Below are 17,485 nucleotides of genomic sequence, written 5' to 3'. Positions count from 1 at the left end.
AACAGAGTTTGACACAAATTATATATCAAGTGGTGAACCACCGCCATAGCCCTTGAACTCAATGAGCTAACAGGTAGCCAAAGATTTAATGGCACACAATATCTCAGAAAGCCCAGGCAATCGCACCAAAGGTTAACCGATAAGGGTCACCAGCGACTTCTTCCCTACAAACAATCTGTGGTTGGAGTGCATAAATATGCATGGTACTGTACACACTGCAGACAAATTGACACACCACTCCTGACCACCAGGTCTGGCTCTAAACAGTGGACATTCAGAGGAAGAGCTTACCAATTCCTTTCAAACATGTTGCACCAAGGGTTGACCATTGTTTTGTCCTAGGCATACCAAAATGACATTCATGGATGGAACACAAATTAACTTCCCTATTCACAGCATCAAAGTGCTACTTATTTGCCCTTTGCCGCAGCAAAAGGTCATTATGTGTTCTCGCATAGTCCGACTGCAGCACTACAGCAAAGTTCTGAATCCTATCCAGGTCCATCCTAGGCATCCTTGGACCCTCCTCCACCTCCACAGAAATGAACAGCCCTCTCAATTAATACTATTATGCTTTCCAAACAGATAGAAACTGCCATCTCTGTGGCTTTGTTCGGATCGAAATACAGCTGAAGATGTTCAGTTGTTGTGGATTAAAAAACATCTGGGTGGCTATGAGATTTAAATCTCAAGACAGGTGGTCAAAGAAAGGTCCCCAGCGCCACCGTCACCTCCGCACTGCCATGATCAGCCAAAGTATGGGGAAAATCATGCAATCTGCAATCACACAAGCAGAGCCCTCAGAGATGTGGAGGTAATCAGACAAAAAGTGGTGCACAATAAAACTAAAAGTGTATTGGCGACAGTGGCAATGTAAGCATGCCATACATCCATCAAATAAAAATTACAAAATACATCAGCTCATGCAACAGGACAGGACTAAGTAGTCCAATGTACTAGTCATGACCACTTTGAAACGGATCCTTGTTTTAATATTCTGAGTAGCAGGAACAGAGCAGATGGAGCAATTTAGCAAAGAATAGGGCACATCAAAATTGGGTAAGTCAAGTTTACAAACTTCTTTCTGAAACTAAATGCTGATTTTAGTTATAATATTTAGGCCTTTATTGGTAGCTTTTTAAATGTCCTTTTTAATCAATTGATAAATATGTTCATTCTGGTAGTGCAGCAGAGCCTTCTTGTTACCAATTCCATATATCACATCAATCTACTAATAATAAACATTCATGTTTCACTTTTGCTGCGTTCAGAAAATTATGTCCCTTTAACACGGTTTGAGTAACATTAAGACTGGCCTAGCATATGTTTTGCCTGTAAAGTCAAGCCAGGGCTAGGGTTGCTGGAGAGCCAGGTGCATACCTCCTTCACAGAGGGCAAGTCCAGGTTTTACCCTTTTGTACCATGTGTAATAACTTATTGCCACACTAAATTTCCATTCACTCAGTTGTCAAGCCTCAAATACAAACGCTCATGCAGTGTTAGTGAACATAATTTCATTTCCATCCATAAGTTAGGGATGTCTCCACACCAAAGCCATAAGTTCCTGCTGCGTCTACATTTCCACTATGAAGGTGCAGGTGGTTATGGATCTAGATGGCCGTCTGGGTGACATAATAGAGGGCTAATTAAAAAAACAAGAGAGACAGAACCAATGCTTTGAGCAGGGGTGTCATAGATCCATGACAATCTAATTCCAGCTGCCTTTGAGCTTCAAGGCTCTGTCATCTCAGAGTGCAGCACAGATGGAAGGCTTGGGAGGAGGTACTGGGTGGAGGGTGGTAGGAGGACTGGGGAGGAGGGATTTTGTCACAGTTCCTTTCTTGTCTCATTTGATCAAATGCCATTATGATGTGTGCTTGGAGAGAAGATATTATGTAACCTAAATAAATTTACTGTGGACACCAAGAACAGGAGAGGCACAGTATGGGGCATAGAGGGGAGAATGGAATGTGCTAGTGGTCCTCTTTCCGCCTAGGGGAAGATCCTGCGTCATCAAGAGCAATGGCTGAGCACAAGAAGAGTTAAGTGGCAAGGTGGGAGTAGGGTGGAAGAGAAGAAAAGAGCTAGCAATGTTAAGAACAGTTTAGTTTTAATGGCTAGCTGTCTTGTTCACGAGGCACATCAGCAGCTGGAAAGACGTTTATGCATAATTACATGTCAACCCATGGTCATCCATGACTTCTTGTTTTGGTCGGTCTAGAACTTTGTCAGGTACAACAGCAGGTAAAGACAGACCTGTTCTACCACATCTCCCAAAATGCCCTGGACGTTAAATTTCAACAGCTAATTTAAGCTAAACAAGACACATACCAGCTGTCTTTTTCCTGTCTGTGTGTACCTTCCAGTGCAGTAACACCTGCAGCGACCCTTCTCTGAGTGCACCAGAGAGATCAGGATTTGAATCACTACTGTGTTCCCAGACATAACTATTGAAGCACTTAATGTAGTGTGTACCTGAAGAAGTCTGGGAAGGTAAAAGCATACAGGATGGCCAGCAATGTTGGCTGGGAAAAACAGAGGAAACAAACACCGAGTGACAAGTGTATGCTTGATCATCCAAAGGAAAAAACGTGACATTTCAAATTCTGTGTTCATACTGCAAGTGCTTAGAAGTTACTAGTGCTGATCTTTCATAGGGACATAGAAGTACTAATATTTCATAAAGCAAAGTAGTAATCTTTCAGTGCAAGAGCTCAGAATCTACTATTCAGACTTTAGGTTAATAAGAAGATTGCAGAACTGGGGACATGGATTAACCTGTGGTATCTAGGACAGCGGTGGGAAAGACCAGGCTTAGCGAGCAACATGTAAGCAGTGACTATGAGCAGGAAGTGACAGTCTCTTTCCTGTCCAGAGTGAAAGGCTTAAAGAATTAGGGAGCACGGTGGGAGTGGAAAAAGAGCATGGGTACCACCGGAAACCCAAGAAGAGGCTCTCTGTGAAATCGATGCAAGACAGGTGGATAAATAAGGGCCACTTCACTTGCTTGTGGAGAGCCCTGCCAAGTTGTCTGTTCATGATAAAACAGCAGAATAGAAGAGCGGTAAAAAAGACATACAGTCAAGACGGTCTCACCAGTATTGCCATCAAAGAAGCTATGGTTTTAATCTACAGACCTAAGCATATGAATACTGACTTAAAAGAAGATAAAAAGAATAACTTTAAAAGAAAAAGTTACTTTCCTTCAGTAACACTCTTTCTGGGGGATACTTGAACTACAGTTTTCTCACCATGTCAGTTTCCACAGATGCTGCTGGATCCCAAAACACTTGCAACAGCTCTGCCACAGATGCCATACCGCATACCAAAACCTTCTGCACAACGGTAGGTGGTGTCATTGGCCTTCATCATGACGGTCTCACCTACTAACATGACAACACTGAGCAACATACAGGACCATCTCCCTCTATGCAGACGTCAGTTTGTCTACTGTTTTTTTGCATGGCCTTACTTGTGGAGCATGGCTAACAAGATCGAAGTTGCACTGGCAGTGTGCAAAAACTAATCTGTAAATTTATAGACTCCAGCAATCCTACATTCCAGGACAGCGAGGCACTGAGGAGTCTGCAGTTAGACAGGTTATATACCAGAAGTACATAAATTAGTTGAAAGTCTGCCAGATTGCAAGTAACTCCAGTTGAGTTATGTAATGGTACTGCTCTACAGTAGACAATTGACCTCCACATTGTCCCGATGACCTCCCCAATTGAAAGCTGATGCATCCATAATCACTACAATGTCTGACCGGGGTAAGGAGACCACCCTGCAACTTACCAAATTGCCGTCCGTCATCTACCAATGAAAGTGCTGAGCCGCGTTCGTAGAGATACGGATACTGTCTGTCAGGATTCCCCAATGTTGACCCCAGAGCAGACACAGGTGCCATTGAAAGGCTTACCTGTGTTACTGAGAGCGTGGAAGAACATGCAATGGTAACGACCACAAAACCTCAGAACCACACAGGCTGGAACAGTAGCTATTGCCTGTAACACTGGGATTATAGGCTAAATCTCCTGGACTCGCTGTGGAGGTGGAAAAGCCTTTTAGGCAACAGTATTCAGAATGATCACCAATAAGGGCAGTGCCTGAGAAGATAGAAGATTTGGACTCAATATGATGGAAAATCCTACTGGATGACGACATTGTGCCCTGTCGGTGATGACACTTGAACTCACCTCCAACAGACAGCTGTCAATGTGTGTCCACAAACTGCAACCACCAACATGACCTTCGTACAGATCTTAGGAGGATGATGTAATGCCGAAAGGCAGGACAGTAAATTTTAAGTGTTTGGCTTGCGCATCATATCGGAGATACTTCCTGTGCAATAGCAGTACTGGCACATGAAGGGCCAAGTACACAATCCAATCCTTACGATCCAAGGCCAGCTGAACTTGTGCAAGTGTTATCACTCTGATCTTTTCAAGAAACAAGTTCAACAACCTGAGCTTTAGAAGTGGTCTAAAGCCTCCATCCTTCTTTGGGACTAGGAATGGTATCCCATCCCCAGCTTGGCCTCGGGTACTTTGCTATCAGACCCTTGGATAGAATCATCAGCATCTCCATGGAAAGTATACTGGTGTATCTGCGGAAAATGTAAGGTGTGGCAAATGTGAGGAAAGGTGCATAGAAAAAGGCAGGCATAGTAACACTTTGTAGGCACAATGATTGATCTATGATGATGAAGCACCAGAAAACATTGTGTACATCCTAAATTGCAAACAAAGTAGTTCTGCCGTGCTTTCCTTGTAATACATCACACTGAACTTCAGCCTTTGGACTGAACAAAAAGGTGAAATGGAGTGCCATAAGGTGGTTGTGAAATCGTAGAAATTTGAAAGAACAGCTGTTGTAAAGTTGTAAAGTTGTCCACATTGTTAATATTATTTGGAACTCAACTGCAGAAATAGACCTAAAGACTCATCATTAATTTTAGGTCACAGATTAGCAGACTAGTTAAGAATTACTAAAGTCCCAGAGCTGAGATCCATGCTTAAAGTTTAAAGACTTAAACCACCTGCTTGTAAAAAAGACACAAGCAGCAAGTAAGGAGTGCATCTTTTCGCTTGATGTAATAATGCACTGGCATAAACTAGAGCATACAAACCACCTCTCTGTGTGCTACATGCAAGCAAGGGCCCCTAAAGAGCCAAAATGTTCATCTAAAAAAAGAAAAGGGAAGGGGAAGGGAGGCGGGTGTTTGAGTGTGTCCTCTGATATAACAAAAAGGTCCAGATCTCCCAAATGTGTCCTCAGGCAAAATGAAGACTACTCACTTTCCAGCGAACATATGGGTTGCCTGCGTGTAATCAGAGACTTCAAATCAGTGCTTCATTTGGGAAGAATATATGGAACCGAGACCTTTCTTAGGAGCCCGATGCACCACTGTCAAATGCAGTGGATAAGAATACCAGGATTGCCTAGTTTTTATTCCACCTCAAGCCTCGTGTCTTCTAAACACTACACTTCCAGAATCACTCTTTCTGATTCTTAACCCACTCCCCTCATCATTTTTTTTTTTTTTTTTTTTTACTTTCTCTCTCTTTAGGAGAAGTGGCCTGACTGGCAGAGCTGGCAACTTTTAAACTGGGGCTCCAGGTTTGAGTCGCAGCGTTGGCTCAGCGACAATCGACTCAAGCCAAATCACAATCAGCCTGCTGATCTCCCTGGTCTGGGCCGGATGCCGAAGTAGAGTGGCCTTGTCGGTTCTTAAACGAGATTTGAAAGACAGCGGTCTTGCCCTACTACTATTAAGCGGCCAATTTACAACATGCTGCACGATGGCTGATAGTGTCAGACAACTGGCAGAAGAGGATATTCCTAGGTACGTTGGGTGGTGATACACGACGCAACAATTGATGTGGGGAGGGTGATCTAAGGAGAACATATTTTTTTTGTGGGTAAGCAGACAGCGGCAATCTAGGAGGATTTATGGGTAAAGTGTTAGGTAGGGCATCATTCGACAGAGAGATGCGCATTTGGGACCTTGCCCCATTCAAGGCTACTGATGCAGACATGTTTATGGATCGCTGGAGAGGTGGGGGTTGTCAGACCGGTGGGGACCTGTACCTCTTGGAGGTGTTTATCGAATTCCAGAGGCTCAGAAAACCTTTAAGGTGGGGCCGGACCAGTTCCTACAGTATGCCATAATTTTACAGCGGATGATGAACATGATTCCATGGATGGTTCTAGTGAAGGGGAGTGATGTTGGGCACTACTATATTAGTGACACTGTGATCTTTGGTGACTAACAATTTTACTAGATGGTCCCTTTCCATGTGGGCTGGTGGGTCGCCTGGGCATCGGAGTGCGAGGGGCCCTGCTTAGTTGGCAACGTGCCCTTTTTTTTTTTCTTGTCATTGTGAACATGCCGCCAGGACCACAACTGTGAGACCATCCCTTCATTGAATTATTGATATGCACTGATTGTTATACTTCTTATGTTGTTGTATTGTTTAAATCAAAACTGATAAAAGAGAAAATACCAATAAATGTATTTATTTTTAAAAACTTGTTCTTCTGATAGATACTTAGTCATAAAGACTCCTGTTATGATAACAAAACTTCTGGATTTGGGTGGCAGCACCACCAAGCGCAGGGGACTGAGTCTGGTCCTGCGCCGGCTGACAGCTGTTTGCCAAACCCTTCAGGCCACTTAGAAGCACCTCACTAGTACCCAAGAGTAAAGGTGATTTGTGGCAGCCCTTCGCGGGACATCTAGATTTCTCAGGGAAAGCCGTCGTGGAATAGATCTTACCACTTTCTCTCAGTCACTTGTGAGTCACACATACAAACAGATGCAGGACTAGGTTCAATACATTTTATTGAATCATCTGCATTCTATGTAAAAAGGCATGAATTGCGAATATAAGGATGATAAAACATACTAAAAGCAAAGTAGTAACAAGGAAAGTGACACATAGGAAAAGTTCCACCATACTGTTATAATAATAGTCCTATAATCACTATCTGCACTACTAATATTCTAATCAAGAGTGTGGCAGTGTAAGCCCTAATCTGCCCATGATGCCCCCAGAAGGAACTCGTCCCCTATACCTGTGTTTGTAGGTGAAGAGGAGGTCTGTTGGAATACTGAGAGTCCTACCACATGGAGGCGTAGAAGGCGTCAGTTCTAAGCAGAACCTCCAAAATCGGAGTGTAGCATATGATGGCAACTGGCTGAAATTCCCCTCTATCATATTGGGGGCAGTGACATATATAATAAAATGTCTGGTGTTCTGAGAAACTGCACTGATGTGACAAACGTATGTTTCTGTGTATAAGAGTCGGTGATATGATAAATGCTTTGTGCCTGCAATAACTCGTAACATATCACGTTCAGCCTTGAGCAAAGTACTGAGTGAAAATATTTTGCAGAGAAATGAACAACAGAATTCTGCGCGAAAGAACAGCTGATAAAATAATACAAATATCTCCACTAAAATGAAGCTCTTGCTCTAATGGCAAGGAAAGTAAAAATCTATGTATCGAAGTGAAAGGGCACAAGCTGCAGGCCTAAGCTAAAATAACTTGCTGTGTAACTACTAAAGTAACCTCACAACAACTTTTAACTGCAGATTCCTCACCTTTAGAAAAGACACCACAGGAGCATGCCCAAAGACAGAGTCTGGGAGTGAACTCAGACCAAAAAGCTTTGCAGAACTGAGCAGGTGAAGTGATCTCAATTCCGGACAGTCAAGTTAGCAGTGTTTCATGAATTTATGCACTGAAGCACACATTGCAGCCTAGCAGATATCCACGACATGCATCCCTCTTGCCAAAGTCAATTAAGCAGCCTTGACCTTTATGGGCTCAGCTTGCAGGCTTCAGGGAACTGCTTCTAGGATAGTGTGCAACCAAATTTGATGTAGGACTATCCACCGTAAGAGGTTCCTCTTTTGCATGTAACAACATGTTTTTCTATGCACCAGAAAACCTCACAAAAAGCTCATCACCGAAGGCAATTGTCGTTTGTGCAGTCAATGTAAAAGGTCAGTGCCTTTTTAAGGTCTAGGTGGTGGACCCTCTCTTTCAAGAGGTTAGGGTTCTGGGCAAGAAAATGCTGACAGTCATCACTTGGCCAACATGGAAAGGTGTCTCAAGCTTTGATCAGAGGGCAGCCTGATTCCTCAGAACCAATCTGTTTGGAAAAAAGGTGGTTTAGGGCAGTTGCACCAAGAGCACTTGCAATTCAATCATGACGCATGTTGACATAAGAGCAAAGCACAAGAAATTTTTAAGTGCCTTTAGGATTAGGGAACAGAACTGCATAAGCTCGCTGTGCGCACAAATGAGAAATATGAAGACCAAATTAATATCCAATTAAGGTATAACAAATGGCTGGGGGGTGGGTGGGTGGATGGGAGGAGGAACATTTTAACTGGTGACAAAGATAATTTGGTCAGGTAAATATAAAGGGGCAATAAACACCCTTTCACTCTGCCCACCGCAGGGCCTTGCTGCATGCAAGAAAGAACAAACAAAAGTATACCAGTAAGTTTTGCTTGTAGGTGGTCGGTGTTTCGGGTACCACACCAGGCAACAAAATTTTTCCCAGTGCCCAGCATAAATTGATTTCATAGACAGGCATTAAACTGTAACAATGACATCAAGTACCTTGGTTGGCAAGTTAAACATTAACTGGCACTGCTTAAACTCCATCTCCGTGTATGGCAGTGCAGGGTGTGCTTAATCAATGTACTATCCTGCCCTGTTGCTCAGACAGGAGGTCCTGTCAAACTGGAAGCCTGATTGAAGGACAAAAGCTCGGGCTCAAAAATACTGGCTAGCACTCTCTCCTGGCCGTATCCAGGGCATTCCGAAAGAATTGGCCACAGTCTGTCCTGCTCTTCCATAGAACACAAGGCAAGAAAGATAATGGTGGAAATGTGTACAGGCGTACTTCCTCCCATTTTATCCAAAATGTGTCACCTGGTGAGTGCTTTGGCACAAAGTCCATCGCACAGATGTGTTGAAACTGTGTGATCGATGCTGAGAAACAGCTCTTGCCAGGGCATACCCCACTGCTTGAAGAGTCCCTGCTCCACCTACGGCTGAAGACACAACTCATAGTTCAATCCTAGCTATCAGTGACAAGACGCACCAACCTGAACTCTGGTTGAGCGAGGGACAGTGGCCTGTGGCAGGTTAGGTTAGTCTTTGTGAACCACAACAGCAAATTCTGTGCTGTATCCCTCAACAGCTGCATGGTGATGGAGAGGCATCCCTGATGCTGGGCCCACTGGGATCTGAGGTTCCAATGCAGGGCCTGCATATGCCATAGACCAAGAGAGCCATCTTCACTGAAACTAAGGACTGATCACGAAACATAATAATCATATCCTGAATGTCACATATTCCCTGCAATGGAGGAAAGGCCCCAAACGCAACCAGGCCCAAAATTTCTCAAATTAAACTCTTTACTTGGGACAGAAATGTGACTTTAGCTCTTTGATGGTGAAACATAACCCTGGGTGATCAGCCATCATCCAGAGGTCGTCTACGATTGACTGTGGTGAGCCTGCCTTTAGCAATCAGTACTCAAGGAAGAGAAATATGTGTAATCTTGACCTTCAAAGATAGGCAGCGACCACTTCTATCACTGCCGTGAACACCAGTCAAAGGAAAGTGCTCCTTGTCAACCATGAATCACAGGTAATGCCCGTGGATCTGTGGGACAAATATATGGAAATCAGTGTGCTGTAATTCTTAAGATGCCATTCAGTCACATGGGTCTAAAGCTGACAGGATCTGAGCTATCAACTAGCATTTTGAACCTGTTCATACTCAGAAATGCGTTTACTTGGCAAAGATCCAAAATAAGCTTTAGACCCTGATCCTTCTTCAGAATGAGTAAGTAACACACGTTACATCCTCCTCTCTTCTCCAAGTGTGGTACCTGCTCAATGTCACTGTTGAACAACAGAACACAGATTTACAGCATCACAATTGTAGAGTGATCCTCCAGCAGTTGTTCCAGTATGAGAGGAAGGCAAGGTGGGAAGGAGATGAATGGCACACGTCTGACAAGATGACTATATAGCCAAAGGGGAACTTTTGTGCCTCTTACCAGCCAAGCACGAGTCAGCGAGGGCAAAGTAAAGTGGCTTTGTAGCGGTGCAGCAGGGGAAGACGTGCTGGAGGATTGCTGACCCTGCTGGTTTGAACAGGTTTCGTCAGTGCCACAACGGTGGCCTCAAAATAACTAGGTCCGCTGTTATGGTACATGTTGGGAAGGCTGGTGCAGTCTGTAAAAGCTAGCCCCTGGGAATAGCTCTAAACTTCCGGGCTTGATGGGGAAATTGCTTGGCTGGTGTAAATAGCTCATAAGATCATGTTGTAGCACAACTATCCTTTAATCATTCTAGAGCAGAATCAAACTCTTCTCCAAATATTCTAGACCAATTGAAGGTCAAGTCTATTAAGTACACTTGCATGTCTCAAGAAACAAGGTCGATTGCATCCAGGCATACTTCCTAACCATGGCCATGACACTGGGACCAATAGCTATGTAGATGCATTCCATAATGTCCAAGCTAGCTCAGAGCACATACTTGGCCAAGTCCTCAGCATCATGCATTGTTTGGGCCAGTGAGGATGTGATGTTGGCCAGAAAAATGCCACTGGCCATTTCCCATGGTGAGTGGTTGTACCACCCCAGGAGGAAAACAGCACTAAGTGGTAGACTGGCCAAAGAAAAAGTTCAATATCTGAAAGAATTATTCTTTTCAACTGCCTATCGGTAAGGGGTTGATCGGATGGTTATTTGGAATTACCCTACTTGTTGAAACAATCAGGCTTTCAAGTGCTGGGTGCTTAGTTAGGAAGTCTACATCACTGGGGGCCAGTGTAGGTCGCCTAGCCACAAAATGACTGATGGGCAGGCATGAGCAGCAATAATAGCGTGTAGTCAAAAGGGCCTCAGTAAAAGCTTCATTAAATGTACGATGTCTCATAAGAAGCTGGCCTTGGTCAGAGACTTTTAGTCAACATACTTGTTTTTGTCTCTACAGTGGGCAACTGCATTTCTATTGCTTCGGACAACCTCCAAAACATCCCAACAAACACAGGTCTTTCTCCCACTGGTGGCACAGGGTCCAGCTCTCTTTCAGGATATCTATCCAGCCTGCTGGAAGTTTGTAACCTTGCATACAATGAATTCTCTATATAATAATGGGGGGAGAGGGGCATGCAACATGTCCTCTTCCTCCACATGAGTGTCAAGAAGCACCAAGTCCTCCTTGCACTGGGTCCAAATCTGCACCAAACCGTGTGAATCCTTTGCTGGTTCTGACCTCAAAGCAGGCGTATCGGGCTGGAATCCAGCTGTACAATCATCGGTTGGGCTTCTGTAATTTTGTTGCATAACACAGGGCTGGATCGGAGCTCTCGGTTCAGGGTCAAAGATCAGTTTTGGGACTGGATTATCACACAGAACCAATGGAGTCAATGTCGGCACCAATATGGAAGGAACCCGTGAGGACTATGGGGCCAGGAAAGGAGTCAGCACCATTGTTTGATTGGACCTAGAAGGGGCCCTGCTGGGTCAGATGGCATAGGAAGTGGTCCCTCCAGCAGAAGTCAGACTAGAGGGCCCTGCAGCTCTGTGGAATGACATCAGATCATGGTCATCAGATCATGGTCATCGGAAGCATGATCTCTCTGTTGTCATTTATTTGCTGTATGGTGAATGGTGGCCTCAGAAATCTGGGGGAAGTGCCATATCTGGGCCCAATTAAGGGACTGGGTTGCATTCAAGGGACATTGGAGAAGTGCAATCTATATCTTAAAGCCCTTGCACCCTCTCAATATACTTTAAGTAGTGGGATCAGATCAAGACCCACTTGGTTTTCTGGTGCGAGTCTAGGCTTTGCCTTGGACTTCCGGGAAGACTTTTGAACTAGTAGAATATTTCTCATGGAAGTGGCCTTGAGACTGGGATTGTAAATGGGTCTGCGACTCTGAGCAAGATCCATGCTTGGACCATGGCCTTTTCTTGTGTTCAGTGACGGAGGTTCACCTCCCAGTACCCAATAACCAGGGAATGCACGAGGTCCCATGGCGCTTAATATAGAGTTATACCTGGAGCTCAGGCACTACAGATGTACTTAAGAATCCGTGAACAACATCTGCTTTCTACAGTTTGTGCACTGTTTGAATCCTGCCATTCACAATGCAAAAACTTTAAGTAGTAGTTAGAAGACCTTAAAAAGCTAGAAGCAAAGCTTTGATCAATAATAAAGGGCGCAGAAAGAAACAAACTGACTTAAGAAGGCAGGAGTGGCGCTCTATCACTTTTAAGATGGCAGGGAGTCTCTTCTGAAACACACAGCACCACTGATACACCGTAGCATTCCTGAAGAAGTCTTCAGATGCAGTTGAGCTCATGGGGATAGTCTAAAGTTGAGAAATCTGCTACTTGAAGTATCCATCAGTTATATTTATTTGTTCTTTAGGTTGAGCCACAACTGGCATAAAACTTGCTCTGTCACACATCGCACCTCCAGAGCTGGAATACACACTCTTGGCTAGTAGAATTAACAACCCTGGCTCAGAAGATTATGGGCTGCCTCTAAGCATAGGAAAGAGAGGGTAGTGCTAACTCCTGATCACTAAGGAGGTTTAGCCATCTAGGATGGGAAAGGAACAGATGGCAGAACAAAGTACAACCTTAGCACTACCTATGTTGACTTTTGGTTAGGCAGGATTTCTCCTATTCATTCTCATGGTCCTCCTAGAAACCCAGTTTCCTGTCACAGTGGGGGAGAGAACCAGTTTTGAACTGTTGGATGGTAGGCGGGCTAATCAAAATTAGGTTTAGCTAAGGAGGTGAAGACAAGCCTGTCTGGTGGCAGAAAGGTTATTCCATCTTGAAACAGGCGCACCTAGGTAACTATCGCAAGGCAACAAAGAAGTGTTGCAAAAGGAGAATGACTGTAGGAAAATAGGATTGGTTGGCGAAATTCCGCCAATCATGCATTAGTTAGCTCACAGGATAAATCTGGCAGCTCAAAAAACCACCGCCTCAGAACAAATCAGCAGGGGTGTGGAATTCTCTTAGCCCGATGCCCAGGACATATAGTTTGAGGTCAAGAACATCAAGATTTCATGTTTACTTTGTCTTTGGGACAAGTAGGCCCAACCCCCTGCAGAACAAACCCTTTGGCTGCCAGTGTACAGTACATAATGAAGCACAAAGGAATAGTCTGCAGTTGAGGTAATAAGTGCATCCATATGTTTAAGCTGTTCAAACTTGTATTTATGGGTCATTAATGCAAAGCCTTTATTATTAGGATGAGAGTGTAAATAAATGTTGTAAGCCCGGACTCAATTATTGACAGTGGTTCCAGCAAAAAAAATAAAAAATAAGAGTGAACACATGTTTGCAAAGTTTAACAATAAGAGTCTACTTATAAAACTCCCAGAATGCTCTCTGATTAAAAGCAAATATCTGCAGAAGCTTGAAAGCAAGATTGATGAATCTTTGCTTTCAAAATAAAATGTTCACAAAAAAATGCAAATAGGAAAAAATGTTTTGCTAAACTACTGTGAAATGTTACGTACCATTTCTTTGAAGCATCGTTTAGTAAAATGTATTGATGCATGCTATTATTTCCCCAAAAATATTCATAATGTCAAATCGGTGTACCTGGTTTCAGCAAGATTAAGGGAAACATGAAAAGATGCAAGCGGCAGCAAAGTCAACAGGTCTGACATTGGTGTTTTCAATGTGTGTCTTGTGGGAGCTGCCGAGCCCTCACCACTGTACCAAACATTGGCAAAAATCGAAAATATTTGTGGTTCACAAAAAGCACCTTAACAGTAGTCCTTGGCACTGAGCAAAACTACTTTGTGCACCAATGTGCTCCTTGTGAATGAGCAGATTGCCACCACTTGCAGTGAAACCAGCCAACAGATGGCTAGAGAGAGAGATAGAATTTTTAATAAAACAAAAGGTCTTGGTTAACGCTAGGCCTAATTACGGGCCCGATTCTTAAAGAAAGTCAAAAAAGTGCCCCCATGATATGTCTTTGCAGGAGTGCAGATTACTGCATTTCAAGAATTCACAGGAATTTACAAAAGTATTTGTAGGCTGTATTTTAGTACAAGCAAATATGCATGTGTACATTTACTTATGTGAACATCTATTAAGCACTTACAAGTTCACTTTCCCACCAACCACTTTTTTCCCCAACCATGGAAGAAGCTTTACTTCTGCCTTTGTCAGGAGTAAATCTGCAAACATGCAAGTTAGTAGGCTTGCAAGAAATCAAAAGGGCATTCCAACCTTTGAACTACTGCTTAGCTGCTACCTCGGGTCCCGAGTATGTAGATTTGCAGAAAGGTGGCAAAGTAAGGAAATTGGTAGTGTTAAAACCCTACTATAGTACTAGCCCTGGCATAACCTGGGATGATATTGTCAGAGCTCTTTTATAATGAGATTGCTGCTAGAATTTGTCACAGCGCTACAGAAAAAACAAAAGGACAAGTAGATGTTTTACAGGACAAGAAGATTTATGATGCAACCTGTCCAATGGACAAGTAAATGTTTTATTAAATTCCACACCACTGTTTCATGAGGTGGAAAGGACACAAAGAGGAAAGCCCACAGGGAGAAAGATGCCAGACAGACGAGGACTCACTGCATGTCTGAAGGACTTAACAACTGCTATTCCAAGGTCAAGTATGTGGCCTCATGTTTTCTGGTTTCAAGGACACAAAAATCAGAACACCCAACTTCAAGTGGGCCAAGCTAAACACTGTAAACTGGGCAATGTAGAAAACGTGGCTGAAGTGAGATCTGGTGCCTAGAGGCCTTCCCTGTCTCCGAGGGATTGAAGGACTACCCATAAGGAAAGTAAGACAGTCAGTTCAGTTTCATAGTTTATTTTGAGCAAAGCCCATAAAACTTGTTCAAAAAAAACATTGCATGAAGATTTATATATTAAAATTACATTTACAAACAATAAGTTATTACATTAAAAATCAAAACATAAAACCAATAAAAAAAAGATGTTCAAATACTTCCACATAGCATTGAACACCTAGACCACTGGAGTAATAATCCTGCAATTTTTCGTATTCTCCATACTGCCTGGAGATAGTAGCCAATCTTCATTGCTATACTGGCACTGCAATCTGTTCTCAGGATGCACTATGCCGCGTTATGCTGCTTGGTGCCTAGCAAAATACATAGTGGCCTAAGCCACTGCCATCTAGGTTTTGCATATGCAGGACGAAAGAATAACAAATGTTCTACATTTTCAACACTATAACCAAAGAGTGTACATTTAGTTAAATTTGGTTGTTTACAATTCCACTTAGCATTAAAAACATTGACCAATAGTGATCCCATCCTCATTTTGATTAACAATGTCAGTGCTTGCGGCGGGGCAGACACATCCATTTAACCCCTTCGCTGCCAGGCCTTTTCCCCCTCCTGTGCCGAGCCTTTTTTGGCTATTTGGGGCAGTTCGCGCTTAGGCCCTCATAACATTTTGTTCACATAAGCTACCCACGCCAAATTTGCGTCCTTTTTTTCCAACATCCTAGGGATTCTAGAGGTACCCAGACTTTGTGGGTTCCCCTGAAGGAGACCAAGAAATTAGCCAAAATACAGTGAAATGTTTTTGTTTTGTTTTTTAAATGGAAAAAAGGGCTGCAGAAGGCAGCTCGTGTTTTTTTCCCTGAAAGTGGCACCAACAAAGGGTTTGCGGTGGCAAGATCACCATCTTCCCAGCTTTCAGGAACAGGCAGACTTGAATTGGAAAACCCAATTTTTCAATACAATTTTGACATTTTACTGGGACATACCCCATTTTTACTATTTTTTGTCCTTTCAGCCTCCTTCCAGTTAGTTACCAAAATGGGTGAGAAACCAATGCTAGATCCCAGAGAGCTAAACATTTCTGAAAAGTAGACTAAATACTGAATTCAGCAAGGGGTCATTTGTGTAGATCCTACAAGTGTTTCCAACAGAAAATAACAGCTGAAATAAAACAATATTGAAATTGAGGTGAAAAAAACTAAGCCATTTTTCTCCACGTTTTACTCTGTAACTTTTTCCTGCAATGTCAGATTTTTGAAATAAATATACAGTTACGTCAGCTGGACTCTTCTGGTTGCGGGGATATATAGGGCTTGTAGGTTCATCAAGAACTCTAGGTACCCAGAGCCAATAAATGAGCTGGACATAGCAATGGGTTTTTATTCTATACCAGGTATACAGCAATTCATTTGCTAAAATATAAAAAGTGAAAGATAGGTATCAAGAAAACCTTTGTATTTCCAAAATGGCCACAAGATAAGGTGTTGAGAAGCAGTGGTTATTTGCACATCTCTGAATTCCGGGGTGCCCATACTAGCATGTGAATTACAGGGCATTTCTCAAATAGACGTCTTTTTTACACACTGCCTTACATTTGGAACGAAAAAATGTAGAGAAAGACAAGGGGCAATAACACTTGTTTTGCTATTCTGTGTTCCCCCAAGTCTCCCGATAAAAATAGTACCTCACTTGTGTGGGTAGGCCTAGCGCCCATGAAAGGAAATGGCTCAAAACACAACGTGGACACATCACATTTTTTCACAGAAAACAGAGGTGTTTTCTGCAAAGTGCCTACCTGTGGATTTTGACCTCTAGCTCAGTCGGCACCTGGGGAAACCTAGCAAACCAGCGCATTTTTGAAAACTAGACACCTAGGGGAATCCAAGATGGGGTGACTTGTGGGGATCTGACCAGGTTCGGTTACCCAGAATCCTTTGCCAACCTCAAAATTTGACCCAAAAAACACTTTTTCCTCTCATTTCGGTGACAGAAAGTTCTGGAATCTGAGAGGAGCCACAATTTTCCTTCCACCCAGCGTTCCCCCAAGTCTCCCGATAAAAATGGTACCTCACTTGTGTGGGTAGGCCTAGTGCCCACAAAAGGAAATGGCCCAAAACACAACGTGGACACATCACATTTTTTCACAGAAAATAGAAGTGTTTTTTGCAAAGTGCCTACCTGTGGATTTTGGCCTCTAGATCAGCCGGCCCCAGGGAGGGCAGAAATGGCCTAAAATAAATTTGCCCCACCAACCCCCCCCGGGGAGCGACCCTTGCCTACGGGGTCACTCCCCCTGCGTGACATTGGCGCAAAAAAAAAAAGATCCCCGGTGCCTAGTTGTTTCTGCCCTCCTTGGGGGCAGATTGACCTAAAATCGGCCGATTTGCCCCCAAGGGGGGCAGAAATGGTCTAAATACAATTTGCCCCCCAGGGGAGCGACCCTTGCCTAATGGGTCGCTCCCCATCTAAAAAAAAAAAAAAAAAAAAAAAAAAACATACTAATAACAATAGTAAGGAGCCCAAAGATATTTTCTAGTTAAATAGTATTAATTGTTCAAAAAGTGTTTGTTTTACTGTGGACTCTCTGTGTTTTCAGGCAGCCTGGCCTTTTTTAAAGTGGTGTTTGTTTAAAAATCG

At 43.3% G+C, this 17,485-nt stretch overlaps 1 protein-coding gene across 2 annotated transcripts in view; it reads right to left on the bottom strand.

Annotated features, from left to right (window-relative positions):
• Positions 1-17,485, bottom strand: part of OXSR1 (oxidative stress responsive kinase 1) — a 645,496-nt gene that overhangs the window by 88,967 nt on the left and 539,044 nt on the right. The gene's annotated exons all lie outside the window — the stretch shown is intronic.

This window comes from Pleurodeles waltl, chromosome 10, assembly GCF_031143425.1.
Source record: "Pleurodeles waltl isolate 20211129_DDA chromosome 10, aPleWal1.hap1.20221129, whole genome shotgun sequence".
Lineage (NCBI taxonomy): Eukaryota > Metazoa > Chordata > Amphibia > Caudata > Salamandridae > Pleurodeles > Pleurodeles waltl.
This window is presented reverse-complemented; position numbering and strand designations above follow the sequence as displayed.